Here is an 18,846-nt window from a genome sequence, read left to right as displayed (position 1 = left end):
GGAAGCCCACCACAATATTTTTAAAGGAGAAATTAGTATAATCTCCTCAACCTCTAAACCTGTCTTAAGCTCATAGGCCCTTAAATTTATATACAAACCTATAGATGATTTTGGTTGTACAGATAAACATTGATAACCGTGTATGCATGTTTATAATAATAGTGATGGTGATGATGATGATGTTGGTGATGATATCTGACATTTATTGACCACCTACTTTGTGCCTCAGGCTGAGTTTTGTATGCAGTATCCCTTTTAATCCTTGTCACGATGGTATATATGAGATTTGAACGACATAATCTCTGTTTTACAAATAAAGCTTGCACAACAGTAAATGGTAAACCTGGGATTCAAATCTAGGTTGTCTAACTCCAGAGCCAACAATTTAAACCACAATACACCCTGGTTTTCATAGCAATAAATCTGCATGTGTATGTTTGTGTGTGGGAGTGTGGTGTGTGTGTACCTTCACATGCTGTTTGTTATAGGAGAGATAAAGTAGGAAGAATAAATGCAACAGATTACCTGAGGAGGTATTAGCTCTGTATGTGTGGTTGAATCAGTATTTCCAGATCGTTGCCTGCAATGCTGCCATATAAACTAGTATTTAGCAAACTGTGTGCCAGGTTTCTTAGGTTTTATCCATATCATCTTAATAACAGCTATATTTTTCTGATATAAAGCAACTTCTCCACACTTTTTGCCCTTGCCTCTCTCCTGAATTATATTGGACTGATTCTTTGTGGTACACAAATTGCCAAACAATCTAGTCTTTGCATGGTATGCTGCTAATATACTCCAGACAGCAGAGTGTGAGTTTAAATTACCCAATGCCGATAAAATACTCACTTGCTGTGTCAAACAATGTGTGGAAGAAACATGCTTCACTTCCACTTACTGGTGGACATGATGTATTGGCTCCATAAGCATAGTACTTAGCATGAAAAAACATAGTTTTCAGATAAGGAGACTATTTTATCCTCTTCATTTTTCTTCCCTGCATATTTTTTTCTCAAAAGTGTATGAAATATGTTTTGTTATTGTCTCGTTTGGCACTTTCAGGTTGGTTTCCTTTAGGATGAACAGGTTTTAGATTCCCAAGCAGAGCGATGAAAGGAACACTGTGAAAGCTGCCTTTTGTAACAGCCCAAGGGGATGGAACCATCAGTTTCTTGGTAGGGATGGCCTTTAGGTAAAGGTCAAGTACAATTATACTGGAAGCATTGAGATTAGCTTCAAGTGGCTGTTTTGGTTAGGGGGCTGACCTTGTGAGAGCTGGAGAGAAAAATCCATATTCTAAAGCAAAAGCTCTCATCCTCCTGACTCCTCTGTTCTTCACTCTCAGAAATATTAAATGCTGACTTGTCTGTGATTCTTCTTTCTCTTCATTAGCTTATACAAGGTGTGTACTAGGGTATTTATCGTGACATAAGTTTGTAAAAACTGGGAAGAAGTTTAAAAGTGTATCTTAAGGCTGCTATAACAAATTACGACAAATTGGGTAACTTCAAACAACAGCGATTTATTGTCTCATAGTTCTGGAGGTTAGAAGTCTGAAATCAAGGTATCATCTGGGCTAAGCTTTCCCTGAAGGTTCTCGAGGATGATCCTTTTTTACTTCTTTCTAGCTTCTGGTGGTTGCTGGCAGTCCTCTGCATTCCTAGGCTCATAGATACATCACTCCAATCTGCCTTTGTTGTCAAATGATGTTCTTCCCTGTGTGTCTCTTTGTTTGTGTCCAAAATTCCCCCATCTTATAAGGACATCAGTTTTCAAATGAATGCCCACCCTTGTCCTTAACTTGATTACATCTGTAAAGATCCTATTTCCAAATAAGGTCACATTCACAGGTACCACAGGTTAGGAATCAACACATTGTTTTGGAGAATATAGTACCACCTACTACAAAAGGTAGGGCTGTATAGTGGGAAAAGCATCAGATTCAGAGCAAAGGCATCACCAACTATTGGCTTGGTGGGAGCAAGTGGTTGTTAGCTCTCTTCATAATTTCCTTCGTCTCCTCCACCGATTTTTTAAGTGGACAATTGAGTTTTTTCAGCCTTAGTGAAAGGCTATGCACATATAAGTTTCAGAAAACTCTGCTAGTTCCTCCTCTCAACCTGACTGGCAATCCGATATCCCTCAAGAATAAAATTTTTGGAGCCACTGACTTAGAATCAGAAGATCTGTGTTACGTTGTGCACTCTACCCCTTCCCAGCTGTGTGCCCTTGAATTCTGGTCCTAATCCTTTCAAAGGTCAATCTGATAAATAAAGTTAAATTACAGCTCTATCTACCCAATCAGATTAAATGATATAATAATGCTATAATAACAGCATATGAAGTGGGAGTATTCCTTTTGCCTCAGAATTGGCAACTATATCCCACAGGTAGAGTCCCAGAAATATGAATGAAATGCCTTGTTTAAAACCAAACACTGAAATTGAGGTCACTTTCCACGAGCTCTGAAGCTCCCAAGGATTGCCAACATAGTGCCTCATAAACTTTTACCTCTTTAAGCAGAGGACTGGGTAAAAAAAAGTGGGAGTTGGAGAATTGTCTCTGTGCTATGTCCTTAGGCTAAGAGGGTATGCTGGGACTTTTCTCTTTCTGCCCTGAGGTGCTCCACATCTAACAAAAAGATTGCAAAATGACACCGAATCCCTCAGTCCCTCCTGCCTCTTATATCCATATCCTTAGCAGTGTGACTTTTCAGGTTCCTCTAACAGCAGGTGGAATCCTTCCCCCATCTCTTTTATTTACTTTTTTATTGTGTTAAAATACGTAACATAATATCTACCATCTTAACCATTTTTAAGTGTACAGTTCAGTGGTAATACATACATTCACATCATTGTGTAGTGATCACCACTATTCATCCCCATAACTCTTTGCATCTTGTAAATCAAACTCACCTATTAAACAATTACTCCCCATTCTCTCTTCCCTTCAGCCCCTGGCAACCACCCTTCTACTTTCTGTGTTTATGATTTTGACTACTCTAAATACCTTATATAAGTGGAATCATACAATTTTTGTCTTTCTGTGACTGGCTCATTTCACTTAGCATAAAGTCCTCAAGTTCTATCTATTTGAAGCAAATTGCAGAATTTCCTTCCTTGTTAAGGCTGAATAATATTCCATTGTATGTATATACACATTTTGTGTATCCATTCATTTGTTGATGGATACTTGGATTGTTTTTATGTTCTAACTACTGTGAACAATGCTACTATGAACATGGACGCACAAATATCTCTTCAAGACTCTGCTTTCAGATCTTGAGGAATATACCCCAAATTGAAATTGCTGGGTCGCAGGGTAATTCTATTTTTAACGTTTTGAGGAAAATCCATACCGTTTTCCATAGCAGCTTGCACCATTTTGCATTCCCACCAACAGTATACAAGAGTTCCAATTTCTCCACATTCTCACCGGAACATGTTGTTTTATGTTTTGTTTGTTTTGTTTTTAATAATAACCATCCTAACAGATATGAGATGGTATATATGTATATCAATAAATATTCATAACATTTATTTGTTTTGTAAACTGTAAAACTCTATGAAAATGAAGACTTCTATTAATTAAAATTTCAAATATTTGTTTTAATATATGCTATTATTTTAAAAGTAGAGAGATACTAAATATCTAAAAAAATACCTTGATTTACTCCAGAATTGAATGATCTTTCTTACTTCCTACAATGTTCTTCTATGACAGGTTATAAGATACCAAAATAAGAGAATATCTGACTTTTGGTTGAATTTTATATCTTTTATACAAAATATTTCAGGCCTTAGAGTCAATTTCAAGCAAGAAATATTCAATTTTGTTTACAGACAACATTATTGAATATTTGCATAATATCCACTTTGCTGAGTTCTCACATATCTTACCCACTGCATATTCAATAGTGGGGTGATGTTGCTCTTCTGTGTGTATTGCCTTCTCTGTTAGTCAGGGTTCTCCAGAGAAACATAATCAATAGGATGGATATATCTATGTCAATATGTATATCTTAGAAAGAGATTTACTTTAAGGAGCTGGCTTATGCAGTTATGGAGACTGGCAAGTTACAAATCTGAAGGGTAGGTTGCCAGGCTGGAGATCTAGAAAGAGCCAATATTGCAGTTCAAGTTCAAAGGCCATCTGCTGGAAGACGTCCTTCTTGCTTGGGGGAGTTCAGTCTTTTGTTCTATTCAGTCCTTCAACTGATTGGATGAGGCCCAACCACAACATGGAGGGCAATCTACTTTAGTCAAAGCCCGCTAATTTAAATGTTAATCTCATCCCAAAACACTCTCACATAAACACCCAAAATAATGTTCTACCAAAAATCTGTGCACCATGGCCCAGCCAAGTTGACATATAAAGTTAACCATTACATTCTCTTTGTGTGTGTGTTTTTCTCTTTTGGGTGTTAGAAATCCAGTTAATCAGCTTCCTCCAAAAGCTTTTGGCAAATTCTTTAGCCTCTTTTTTCTCCTCATTAGTTAAGGATCTAGCAATTCTCTAGTAATGATTTTAGAGTTTTAGAGCAAAATGTTGATAACCTATTATTGGTCATTACCCTTATGTGGACCCCTTCACTCTTCTTATGGTATATTAATTTATAGGGATAAAGCCTTACATATTTGGCTCTCATATTCAGGTATAATATTATGAAGTTCATACTATTTAAATATAAATAAGTTATTGATTTTCCAAAGTTGTGTTCTCAAAGACTGTTTGAATTCCTCTTCTATAATGCTATACTTATGTTTACTTACTCATACCAAACAATGGCTTGATAGCATGGACCTCCTCCTAAGACCTAAACATCTCTAGGACTCATAGACTCACCACCATGCATCTGGCCAATTAAGCATGTCTCAATCTTGTGTTCTAGGACCATACTCTATGTATCTGAAACTTCTATTAACTCCACCATCCTTACTTATGATGTTGAATTCATCACTCCTCTCCCTTTCCATCAGCACTTTACTCCTTAAGGTCTTTTATTGGTCTTCATTTCTGAATAGACCACAGTAACTTTCCTTCTTTCCTTCCATTACTTACACGTTAATAGCCTTTTAACCAACCTCTGTGCTATAATCTTCCATTTCTAAACCAATGGATATAATTGAGTTTATTTTCCTAAAATTTAAGTTGCTTCATAATATATTATCCGTTACATAAATACTGTTTTGTCCTACATGAAATATATTATTGTTTACATGCAAAAGTTGAAAATTACCATGACATTCAAAGTCCTCCACACTCTGAATTCTTTGGCTTTTCAACTTCATCTGTTATTTCCCAATACCGATAATTCCAACAAGGACAATCTTTTTCCTCTTCCCCAAATAATCTGCCTGTGCTATACTTTAAGCCTTTCTTCAAATGTTGTTGCCAGCCACTTCCTTCCTTTCACTTGTTTCCCATCCAGCTTCTACCAGACTTCAAGGTTCAGATACCTCATGACTTCTTACAGGCATTCTTCTCTAACTACTCCCATTATTTCAATATTACCTACACATTTCTCTGTACTAAATAAGGCCTTTTTGTCATTTTTTTTAATTGTTAAGTGAAGGTGACATCTCATAACTAATTATTTGTAAACTATCTTTTGGCTAAGAATTTGTAGACACCTCTTATGTGTATATACTTAAAGTTCACATGCATTTTGATGTACAGCCTCTCACTTGATTCTCGCCACAACCTTACCAGGGAGGCAGGATAGATATTAATCTTGTTTGAAGATAAGAAGACAGGCTCAGAGTCATAGCTTTAGGTCGGGTGGCTGGTAATGACAAAGTTTTGAGCACAGGTCTTTTGAGTTTTTCGCCATGTTAACATATACTTCAAGATTGTTGCATAGATTAAAAGAATGGAGTGTGTACATGGAAGCATTTTGTAATCTGTACAAAATTATGTAAAGTCATATTTTTATATGTTCTGTATTCACGGGCGGAGATCACATTGTATATTCCCAATATTGATTTTTTCAAGTACTTATTGTTAGTTTATTACGTCTTCTAAATGTACTAGGATCTAAGAATGTAAACATGTAAAAATTTCTATAATTATTTTTGCCCTTCTGAAAGTCTAAAACTTATTGTCAGGAAGGAAGAGGGAAAATAAGGAGTGGAGGATAAAGAAGGCAAAGAAGGAAAGAAGGAAATGTTTACTCAAAGCAGAAAGAAAACCAACGTAATGAATATCTGCCTTATGTCCACAACTGTACTAGGCTCTCTGACATATTTAATTATTATAAAATATTATGAAATACTATTATCACTGTGACCATAACTGAAAGGCAGAGAAGTTAAAGAGTTTTCCCAGTTATACAGCTAACGTTGAGTTCATAGTAATGATAATAAACTACAATGTTGAGTCAAATACTAGCTACCAATGTATTGTCTAGCACATTTTTTAATTAAAAGGAAAAAACTCGTCTTCTACCGCATCTCATTTTTATTTTAACCACAATACATGAGCACTCCTGAAATATCAACAAACTGAAGTCCGTTTTGGTACAATATGGTCTCAGTTATGTTGAATGAGAAAGAGACAGATATATCTTAGCACATACAAAAAAAATCCTGAAAAGCTTTATTTTGTGATGTTACTATTTTAGAACATTTTGAAAACTTCTGCATACTTATCAAAGCCATACTTAGTCTATTTTGAGTGTTCAACCAACCATTGATAATTGAATAATAAGCCAGACTTTTGCTAATAATACATCTTTGCTGTTCTTAAGTGTTCAGCTGCCACCCAAAGCAATCTGCTGAGGGTAGAAAGAATACCATGGATTTGAAATATAAGGATATCCACAGTAGGATTACCTGGGTGGTGATGTTCACATGCAAAATTACATATTAGATCTCTGTACCCTGTCAAATATTTAAGTAACAAATCAAGCAAGCAAGCCTTTGTCAGGCTCTTGTTTGGAACCAGATGTACCCTAGACTTTTGTCACCATCTGCTTATTTAATCTTAGATATGAAAACATCATATTAATTATAACTGCCCCATTAATTACATCAGATTGTTTAGGACATGAGGTGGTGAATATATCTTTCAGTGCAGGTGGTAGAATTCTTTGTAGAACTATAATATTCATGGCAAGCTGGACAATTTATTTATAATTCACCCTGAGTGAAATTCATTTCATCAAGAAAATATGTAGATACTTCAATCATTAGAGAAATCAGTTCCCTTCATTGTAGTAATTTTTCTTTTTATAATAAATTTTTTTCTTATGGAAGAAAAATGACTTTGCTGTAATTGGTTTCTACTATACTTTATTCTTTTATGCATACACCTGTCTTCTTATCTGCGTGTCTCTCAGATTTAAGGCTGCAGCATTGACTCTCGTTCATGGTGGTATTTGTGATGGACTATGGATTGAATTGAAATCCTTTGAACTCATTTAGGCTGTGACATTTATGGCAGATTAATTAAAATGATTCGTGGTTACTTTAGCTTCAGTAGGAAAAGTGAACAGGTTTCTGATGTGAAATTCTCTCTTTGGCCTACCTCACTTCCTGCCTGATTACTTTAGCAATCTCTGCATTACCATGCTTCCTTTACAAGTTATTTAACATCAATATTTGGGTTGTATACATAGGTAATTTAGTGTTTGTAGACAAAATCAAAACCCTTGCAATACCAGGTGTTTGTAACCCATTACCTGTTCTTGAACCAAGGGACACGCTAACTTGCTGAGAATGGAGCATCACAAATGCTGGATCAGGCTCTGCTGTCATGATTTGTTCCAGCAGTGCTTCAGCTCAGCCTGCTGGAAAAGTGAAAAGTGGAGAATGCCTTATGCCACAACACCATGTTGCAAAGACACTGACTTCCAGGAATCATTTCTCTCTAGACAGTTCAAATTCACAAAAGGTAATGTGAAGTTCTGTAACTATCTTATCTCTGGCTGGTGATTCCTTCATATAATATCTAAATCAGGAAGTGACAATCACCTCCTGCCTCATTATCCATGAACATTTCAGCTTCATCTGTAATCATTTTTTTAAATTTTGTTTGTTTCAGGCAAGCCAACACGTATGTGAAATATATCTTATAGAATACTGTATCAAGATGAACAGAAAGGTAACTCTTGGTTACTTCTTTAGCTGATTTTTCAGACTGTTTCTCTTTAAATTTTTGCCCTCTTGTTTCTCCCCTTTCTAGATTTTTATTTCCATTTTATTTTTTGACTTTTCATTAGCCCTAGTGGAAAACTGAAATGAGACTATACTCATACTGTTAACAGTTCTAATAAAAGGTATTCTAAGAGTGAAGGGAAAAGATAGAATCACAAAAATCTTAAGAGCTGAAGGGAAATTTAGAAAACATATAGTTCAATTCCCTCATTTGGTTAAGAAATTTTAGGTTTAAGTGTTAGATAAATACCCTAAAATATTGTGAAAGAGATCAACTTTTCAAAAACATTTAATGAGTAAAATAAGATTTGGTGTTGTATGCAATTTTCATTTTTAATATCTCTACCAAAAATTGAGGGCTTCCCCGGTGGCGCAGTGGTTGCGAGTCTGCCTGCCGATGAAGGAGACACGGGTTCATGCCCCGGTATGGGAAGATCCCACATGCAGCGGAGCGGCTGTGCCTGTGAGCCATGGCCACTGAGCCTGCGTGTCCAGAGCCTGTGCTCTGTGATGGGGGAGGCCACAACAGTGAGAGGTCCGCATACTGCAAAAAAAAAAAAAAAAAATCTCTACCAAAAATTGAGATTTGAATAGTGAATTTGAAAAGTCTAATAATACTATGGATGATAATATTATATATCTCATTTGTTTCAATAACCTGTTTTTGGTAGATACTACAATAATTACTGCTCTTAATTCACAGAAAAATAACTATGGCTCATAATGGTTACATCACTCACCTTGTTTTTTAAAAATATTTTGGTCGACACTAGAATTCAATTATTTGGTTGCAATCCAAAGCTTTTTTCTTCATACCATGCTGCACTTACGATAATTCAAAAATGAAAAGAGTTATCAATACATACGTTGGAATTATATTTGCCTTATTTTAATTTCATATTATGTTTATGATCCTTTTTTAAAACTAGACTATCATAAACAGATGTATATGTTTCAGACTTAAAGTTGCCAGTTGACTATATTTCCATACTTTCTTTTTGTTTTTAATTTTCATTGGAGCATAGTTGATTTACAAAGTTGTGTTAGTTTCAGGTGTACAGCAAAGTGAATCAATTATACATATACATATATCCCTTCTGATAAATGATACTCTTATCCTATAACACTCTAGGACTTCTAGTTTGGGTCAGTCAACTTAGATAGTATTAATGATCTCTCTAATTCAATGCCTTCTCTCGAGGAGACAAAGCAGAGGTCCCACAAACTGTGGAGAAGCTGATTTTAAATTGTTAAAGCTGATGGCCTAGGAGAGTGTCAGGCCTCTCTCAGCCCCAGTCTCTGTTAGTAGCCTCAGGAGGGGGAGTCCATTTAGGTAATTGTCGTACAACTGTCTAACCAAAGTGGTCTTTGGTTCTTTCTGGACTGCGGGCCCCCAAAGGCAAGATCTTTCATGAGGTTCATTTGGTGGTTCTCTGGGGACCTTGGTGGTTCAGTACCTGGTCTGATGAACTCACCGAGATACAGCCTCCTCCCTTTTTTCCACAGATGGCATAGTCCCTAAAACCCTTGCATTTAGGCCCTTCTCACTCCAGCTGTGCCTGGGAAGTTGATATAGGTCCCAGGTACTTAACGTGGCATTCTTTTGACCATGTCAGATGTACGACTACTTGAGAGCTAATTTCTGGGAATGTAAGCTATTCCCATGTAACAGGTCTCCTATTTCACTCTCTTTCTTCTGATAACTTCTCAGCTACATAGAGTATATTTGCTGCTTGATTACTTTGCCACCTTCAGACAGAAAGCATGGACAAGTCTCCAGTTTGGGGACTGATGCATAGAGCATCATGATGGGAGAAATAAGCTAAATGTTCTGCCACTACCAACCTCAGCACGTGAGGAAAGGGGAAAGAAATCGTTATCTCACGACTTAATTCTCTTCAGGAAGACAGTCCTCCCTTCCTGGCAGGAAAAGTTAATTTTGGAGACTTATTTAAACTGTGAGATTCTAGGACCATGAATCAAGCTTCCTTTGAACATGACTATATGGAATTTAACATCCGTGAACCATTTCAACAGATATTCTTGGACCAGTTAGTAGCCCCTTGGGCAGCAGAAAGATATTTCAGCTAGTAATTTGTTCATATACTACTATGAGTTTAGATAGATAAAGGGATAGATAGATATGCATTATGAACACAGATAAACTATATATTATATTCCTATTTTTTATAATTATGCCTAAATAAAGTGAATATGTTTAAAATACGGTAAATGGCAGCTGGTAACAGGTATTTAAAGTTCAGGTCCAGCACCTAAGAAGAGCTGATCTCTCTTATAAGCATGTCCTCAAAGCACTTAATAATAAAACTAATACTAGGATGGACCTAGAATTACCATACTAAGTGAGGTAAGTCAGACAGAGAAAGACAAATAAATATCAGATGATATCACTTATATGTGGAATGTGAAAAAAACAATGCAAATGAACTTATTTACAAAACAGAAACAGACCCACAGACATAGAAAACAAACATAGTTATCAAAGGGGAAGAGGGAGGGAGGAATAAATTAGGAGTTTAGGATTAGCAGATACAAACTACTATATACAAAATAGATAAACAACAAGGACCTACTGCATAGCACAGGGAACTATATTCAATATCTTGCAATGACATATAATGGAAAATAATAAAAAAAAACATACATGAATATATATATATACAGTATATATATGTCTGAATAACTTTGCTATATACCTGAAACAAACACAATACTGTAAGTAAATTATACTTCAATTAAAAAAATAATAATTTAAAAAAACTTTTAAAAACCTAATACTAAATTTTTGTTCACTAAAAAATGAACTATTGTATCAGAATGAGAAGGAGCATATTGTAATCTTAATTTTAAGCAAATTTCAGACATGATTTTCATGCAGATGAAATTTGAGAATCACTGATGTAAGCAATTGGGAGTTGTTGATGAATTATGAATAAGAATGCAACAGGACAAAAGCAGTATTTTTATATGCCAAGTTGGTGTGGAGGATGGACTGGAGAAGGGAGAGAGGCTAGAAGACCCCAGGTAAGGGACCTTGTAATTGTTCAAGTACAATGGTAGATTTACTGGTGCCGGCATGAAAGGAAATTAAAAGATGAGGACAAAGAAACATGATGAGCTACTGTGAAATCACAGCACAGAGAGGAGGCATCAAAGGTGATTCCAAGCATTTAGCTTAGATGATGGGAACACTGATTCCCCTCTTCACAGGGAACATAACTGCAGAGGAGGATGATGGCAACTGCTGCCTGTAAATCAATGCTAATCTGTGGGTGGTTTCATATCCCACATGTGAGTCATGCTCTGTTTGGAGGATGTGTACCTATAACAAAACTCAGCTCCGCTCTGCATGAGGCCTCTCCCTGCCCTACTCAGGAATTTGAAGCAGTCGGAGAGGTGGCTAGAGCTGGGTGATACTAATGCTGCCATGTTTATGGTGGTGTTGGGCTTAAGCCTCACCTCCCTTTTTCCTACTGGGTAATATTTCAAAGCAATTTTTAACTGCTCATAATATAATTAAATATTTTTATATTTATATAATGTTTTACAAAATTCTGTCACGTGGGCCATTCTATCTACTCTTCAAAGCAGTGTTCTGTGCTAGACTGAACAGTCATCCTTCCCTTTATATCCATGAGGAGAATTCCCAAGTCTGCTGTGCCTTTATGCGGCTTTACGTCAATCCCTGCCCCTCTTCTGCCTGGCCTTCCCGGCCCAGTTCAAATGTTGCCTCTTTGAATGTTTACCCAATTCCCTCTGATAGTCTCATTATTTGATTTGAGTTGCTCTAGAACTTTCTACACATTTGCATTATGACTCTTATTTCATTGCCCTGTAGTTATTTATTACTTGTCTCTCTCCTTCTCTGTTCAGACTGTGAGCCAGGAGAGCATCTCTGAGCCAAGACTACCCTTGTTCTTAACTGAGAACAGGGGTGTCTGAGTGAGAAAGTGTCTATAACTTTGTCCCATCAAGTTCTGGTCAGAGTCAGTGTACTCAGTGGGCATGATCAGGTTCCTGCTGTATCCTATTCAGTCCTGAAGTCAGGGCTGGGGAATGAAGTCCAGACAGTAAATGTGTCAGGGAAGCTGCACTTAGAGAAGGTAGAAAGAGACACAACTCAGGATTTCTTGATTCTTTGTCCTGAGGGCTTTCCTCTTAGCTCAGTCTGTTTTATTTTAGTTTAGAGATAGCTGTTACTTGGATCTCACTTAGGATCCTTTTAGATTACCCATTGTATTTTAAAATCTTCTTAATTGTGTTCCATTAAATCTGCTATTCACTTAGCATGTTATGCACAATTCTGATGTATTTTTTCCCTTTCATCAGTGTGGGAAATGCAGTGAATGAGCCTTATTAACTCCAGCATCCCACGATGGCCCCCATTGTCATTATCTATGACATTTTACATTTTTTTCAGGTCTTTTTAGAAAGCATTCAGAGCTGAATCAGTTTTATCTACAGTTGAATTTAAAATTCGCAGGGATGATTTTAAATGCATTGTGACAGTGCAAAGAGGCAACATTTACCTGATGCCCTTCATCCTCTAATTTTGTCATTCTGCTGAAAAGAGCTATTGACTGTGTCGGGCCTGATTTGCCCTTTATAAAACCATTGCTGCTTATTGCTCATGATTCCATCATCCTCTAGATTTTGATAAATTTCATCTCTTTGGGCCTGTTTTATTATTTTACTGTTGATATTAGACTTACCAGGGCAATATTTTCAGGTTCACGTCTCTTGCTTTTTGTCAAATGTGTACTTGCCCCTATATACTCTCAGATTACCTCTTTGTATTGTAGTTGATACCTCAGTGACTGAAATTTCACTGAAGTTGAGGCGTACACAATATATTAATTATGACTGTTACAGAAAGCCTTCTTTTAAAATGCAAGCATTATGGGAAGTGTCACATACCTATAATACTTTAGTGACAATTAATTTTAATCATTTTTTTATTGAAGTAACATCATGAGAACAGGAAAAACCTGCATGAAGGGGGAATAGAGGATGGAGGGATGGCAAGATGGAACAAAAGGCACTGAAAGGGTGTCTATGCCAGTTTCTTGCCATCTGAAATAAATGACTTGTTTTTGTCAAGGAAGGGATCTTCATTAGGAATAATCCTTCCACCCTCATCCTGCACAGACATGCCTAAAATAATGCTACGACAAGAATTACATTCAAAATTATAATCTACATTACTTTTAGAAAGGGAAAAAGTACTTAATTAACAAATCAACTTTAGGGCAAATTATACTGGAAAAATACATGTAATTTTAAAATGTCTATTTCCCAGAAAGAGTATGGATTTCCTGTAGCGACAGTAATAGTGAATGTTGACTGACTACTTATTGTAGGCATGTTCTTGTTTCTCTTGATAAGCTTATGGGGTAGATGCTATTATTTTCCACGTGGTTCTTATGAAAATATTGAAGCACAGAGAGGTTATTTGTCCTTTGAAACAAAGCTGAAAGAGATGAGGCTGGGATTCAGATCCAGGGAGTCCAAGAGCAGAAACCATGCTGTTCAGTGCTACCCTCTGTGCTCAGACCAGGGGTGATAGGGTTGATGTTCTTTTCTGGGCTCTTTATTTTCTATTACAGCCTTGGAGGGATTCAGGCTTCAATCCTGTACTTACACTTGCTTGCCTTATTTTGATTTGTCTGTTTGTTGTTGTTTGTTAAACACAGCCTTTCAAACTATACCATGTAAAATGAAGAGGGAAAAATAGACTTATTGCATAATGGAGGTGATCTTTATGAAAGCCTATGGAAGAAATTAAAAATCCTTCCAATTGAGCAGGCACTAGATGTGAAAAATAGAGAATGCAGGGGAACGTTACTAATATAAAATGAACAAATGCAAATTCTTTATGGTATTTTTTGGAAGGGTAAGGAATGTTAACCATGTTGGCTTAATAAAAATAATAAATGCTTATTTAATGCCTAGAGTTTGGAAATCACCATGCTGGATACAGAAAGAGATATCAAGAAAATAAAAAAGCTACATAATACTCTACTGAGTCCTGGTTAGGCATAGTTGTATTTGTACTTTTACTCAGTCCTTCATTCATCTATTCATTCATTCATTCATTCAATAAACGCTCATGAGATTCATTAAGTACTATTTAGCCATACGGTATACACTTTCATATAAGAAGAAATAGAGTAAGGTAATGTTTCATTTATCTCTGGAAAGAGCTGTAGAACATGCAGAACTGATAAAGGTCTATCTAACCATGATATGGTCAATGAACAGTTTGGACCCTTTAAGGAATTTTCTTATATTTTGTTATTGATTTAAATGTTTACTTTTCCTGAACATATACATTATGTCATGAGGAGTTTTTCATACCCATCAAGAACATAAAATGTAATGGTCAATTTTTGCTGATAAATATTAATATTGGTAAGTTGGGAGTAGGGATCAAACACCTACTATGCAATTAAATACCTAGCAAAATAGCATGCTTTTCTTAAAAACATATGTTCCTTATGATTATTCAGGACTTAGACTATGAATGAAGAGGGGTTTATAAGACATAATAGGTTCATCATAAATTTTACAAACTTACTTACCTTTGGTATATATTATAATTTGTAACTTTCAAGCTTGCCTAGAATATTAGAAAAAATTGAAATTATATAATTATATATCAACCCGATCCATTAAAATGTGCCTAGAACCTAAATTAGGAACATAAGTATATCGTTTTCTAATGTGTGAGATTTTAGAGCATTAGTGTTAATTATTTTATTTTTTTTTCTTCACAGGAGTAGACAGAATCCATTGATATAAGTACACTGGTCAAGATAGTAAATTATTTTTTGTGGTTTTTATCATTTCCCATTATTTTGTATATATTAATAAGCTTATTAAGACATTTTATTTGTAAGTACAAAGACTCCCATAAGCCACTTTTTACAGCCTCCATCTTTTATTCCCTTTGTGAAAATGTAAAGTCTTCACAGCTGCTTTAAAGATATAAAAAGCTCTGATTTGTTTGAAAAAGCTTCAGTACGCATAGGCAATATTTAAAGAGGCTTTGGCAAAATAAAAAGTAGAAAGCTTTTAAAGCAGATATAGAGATTCTGTCAACTTAGAAGCAAGTCCAAGATGGCAGTGTACATTGTAAAACTATCCAACTTGGGTCATCAGTTGCTTCTTGAGGTTGGTCTAACAGCTCGAGTATTCTTGTTATTGACTAAGGGTCCTTATTAACCAGGGGTAATTCAGCCCTGTCTTTAGGGTCCTCCAGAATGCTTTGCTAAATAACTATGATAGTCCAAATTAAGGAAAAAGCAAATAACTGTAATTGCTCTGGTACATATATTTTGCCAAGGCAATAAAAACTGATTTCTAAGATGTTGGAAGGCCTTTTTAATCATCAAAGAGAATTAAAATTATGTTGTCATATTTTTCTTTCTGTATTTAAAATATTGTTTTTGCTTTGAAGTATTATTTCAGTTCTCTCTGAAAATATTATATTATGCATATATGTTTTCAACTAACAATAAGATAACTAATGCTTGTTTCCTTATTTCATATTGACTGAATGTTGATTTATGTCTTGTGCTAGATGCTGTGGAAAATATGAAAAGTTAATAGGTAAAACCTCTGCCTTCGAAGAGAGTATGCTTTCTCTGGGGGAGAAAAGAAATACATAAATGAATAATTAAATAACAATGGAAGGAACTCTAAAAAAATACTGAGCTCTTTATGCTAGAAAATGCTCATCAAATTGATTTACATAGGCACAGTAATCATCTTAGAACATGATAGTAGAAGATGGATATGTTGTAGAAAACATTCAGGTTTTGAAAAAAAATTCGGATTCAATGTCTGGTTCTGCAACTTACAAGTTGACTTACTTTGATTTCCCTGAAATAATTACTGCCTTACAGAGTCCTTTTAACCATTGAGAGAGTAAAGGTCAAACATCAAGCTTAATAAATCCGGACCTGCATTTTTTTTTTACTAAGTGAGACAATATGCACATGTGGAGGATCATGCAGATATGAGGGCTTTTTCAAATAGTCTATCTTTGCCAAGAGCAGCAGCAGAGGAAAGAAAGTGGAGAGGAGTGGTCTAAATGTGAGTATTGAAAAGGATTAAGGAAATGAGGAAGGATGACCAGATGACAGAATGTCCTCTAGTTCAGTGCTACTCAAAATGTAGTTGGTGGACCAGTGCTGGCTTATAAAACATTTATACTGAAATTAATACAGAAATTGAGAGAGAATTTTTATAGCAATTTGACAGAATAATTCTAGGTTAATTTAGTAGTAACATTTTGAGGCTGTATTTTTTTATATCTTTATGTTTTTCCTTTTCACTTTTCCAATAATTTATTTTATTGAATTTTACAGATGTATCAGTCTGCAAGTTGTTCTTCAATTCAAGTAGTTTGAAAAACCCTGTTCTAGTAGGCATTTTGAATTCCACGAATTGAAAGTTGAAAAGTTAGGACAGTGATTTCTTCTTTCTAAGCTAACAGCACATTTCCTCCTGTTTTTCAACAGTGATGTACACAGTTTGTTATTGTCAATGAGATGTTGGCAGTGGAGGCTTTGAGGGTTTCATGGCACCAGCCTGTCTATGACTGCTTGAATAAGGGACTTGCGGGAGATAGGGACATACAGAGATCTTTTGCTGTTGTCATAGATGAGATGGAAAACTTGTAAACAAATGGGTGAATGTTTAATAATGCAGAACATCACAGCAGCAAGGGAATAGAAGTTGTCCAGCAAACCGCACTGAGGCAAATGCCAGGCTCTCTAGAATACTCACAGGACAGGGGTACATGTTACTTCAGCCTGGCTGATGCTACTCAGGTAAACATCAGTAGTCAGCATCAGTAGTCAGCATTTCCTTCCCCGATGACTTACACCACCCAGGCTTAGAAACTGGTAAATAACTTGGGGAAGTGAAGACCAAAGAAGAAATTACATTAAAAGTAAATGAGGTGGGAAGGGCAGGAAAGACATCTACAAACAAAATCTGTTTCCTGCTCCCACTTCCTCCTAACTTCTGGCTGACTTCCCTTTATTTGTGTGTGTGTGTGTGTGTGTGTGTGTGTAAAGTTCCCAAGCAGAACTGATCTTAGACACCTAGATAATAGATGTGAGAAGTCTAGGATGTGCTATTTTTGGACTTGGTGGCCGAAAATAAGAAAAGTCAGCAATAACTAACAAAACTCAATCTATGTAGTATTGCAAGTAAATTGTCAATGAATGACTGATTTTACTCCTTCCTTTTCAAAAGAAAAATATAGTTGACAAAGTCATCTATTTACCTATCACTTCTAAGCTTATATTTTTAAAGAATTTTCAATAACTTTAAAATAAACTTTTACCAATCCATTTTTTTTTAATTTGGAGATTTTTCTTAGGTGTCCTTTTTGAATAACAAAAGACCAAAGGGGCGCCCCAGAAAATTATTTTAGCATTTTTCATTTTTATTTTATTTTATTATTTTTTGTGTGTGTGTGATACGCGGGCCTCTCACTGTTGTGGCCTTTCCCGTTGCAGAGCACAGGCTGTGGATGTGCAGGCTCAGCAGCCATGGCTCATGGGCCCAGCCGCTCCGTGACATGTGGGATCCTCCCGGACCAGGGCATGAACCCGTGTCCCCTGCATCAGCAGGCGGACTCTCAACCACTGCGCCACCAGGGAAGCCTAGCATTTTTCATTTTTTAAACTTTTTGTTTTGAGATAACTGCAGATTCACATACAGTTCCACAAAATAATACAAAGACTCCATTGACTTTTCACTCAATTTCCCCCAAAGGCAACGTCTTGCATAATTACGGTACAATATTGCAACCAGGAAATTGACATTGATACAATCTACAGAACTTATTCAGATCTCATCAATCTTACATGCACTCATTTGTGTGACAATGTGTGTATTTAGTTCTCCGCAGTTTTATCTTATCTGTAGATTTGTGCGACCACCACCACAGTCATGATACAGAATATTCACATCACAAGGATCTCTTTTGCTATCTTTTTATAGCCAAAATCACTTTACTTCCTTGTCCTCCCCTATCCTTTGGAAAGCTCTAGTCTTTTCTCCATTTTTATTATTTTGTCATTTCAAGAATGTCACGTAAGTGGAATCATACAGTATGTAAGACTATGTGATTGGCTTTTTTACTCAGCATTATTCCTTCGAGATCAATCACATTGTTGTTTCTATCAATAGTTTATTCTTTTTTATTGCTGAGTAGTATTCCATATGATGGACCACAACTTTTTAAATCATTCAAGCACTGAAGGACATTTGGATTGTTTAGTTAACAGCCTTTTCTTTATAATTGAAATACTCGCCTCCATGCTCTTTTTAGAAATGTAGTGCACATTTCCTACAAGCTCATGCATGCCAGATAGTGTGCTACGTATTTTTCATGCACCAACTTATTTACAGAACAACTCCGTGCAGTAGGTACTATTATTATCTCCACTTTACACTTGACAACAACTAGGTTCGGTTAAGTTAAATAGCTTGCCCAGGTCACAGAGCAAGCAAAGTTTAGGTAGAGTTGGAGTTTAAATTCAGGGGATTTTATTCCTACGACTTGATTTCCTTTATTTCCCCTGGTAACAAATTAAATGTGGTTATAGTTTTAGGTTTAATTTCTCTTAGTTTTCCCAATGTATAACTT

At 35.9% G+C, this 18,846-nt stretch overlaps 1 long non-coding RNA gene across 1 annotated transcript in view; it reads left to right on the top strand.

The window, feature by feature from the left end:
* Positions 1-7,702: 7,702 nt before the first annotated feature.
* The window catches only part of LOC141276973 (uncharacterized), a 62,901-nt gene continuing 51,757 nt past the window's right edge, over positions 7,703-18,846 (top strand). Inside the window, exons 1-2 of the long non-coding RNA XR_012327461.1 lie at positions 7,703-7,893; positions 8,044-8,103. This is a non-coding gene — a long non-coding RNA (uncharacterized lncRNA). The remainder of the gene's footprint in view (positions 7,894-8,043; positions 8,104-18,846) is intronic.

Source organism: Tursiops truncatus, chromosome 18, assembly GCF_011762595.2.
Source record: "Tursiops truncatus isolate mTurTru1 chromosome 18, mTurTru1.mat.Y, whole genome shotgun sequence".
Classification (NCBI taxonomy): domain Eukaryota; kingdom Metazoa; phylum Chordata; class Mammalia; order Artiodactyla; family Delphinidae; genus Tursiops; species Tursiops truncatus.
This window is presented reverse-complemented; position numbering and strand designations above follow the sequence as displayed.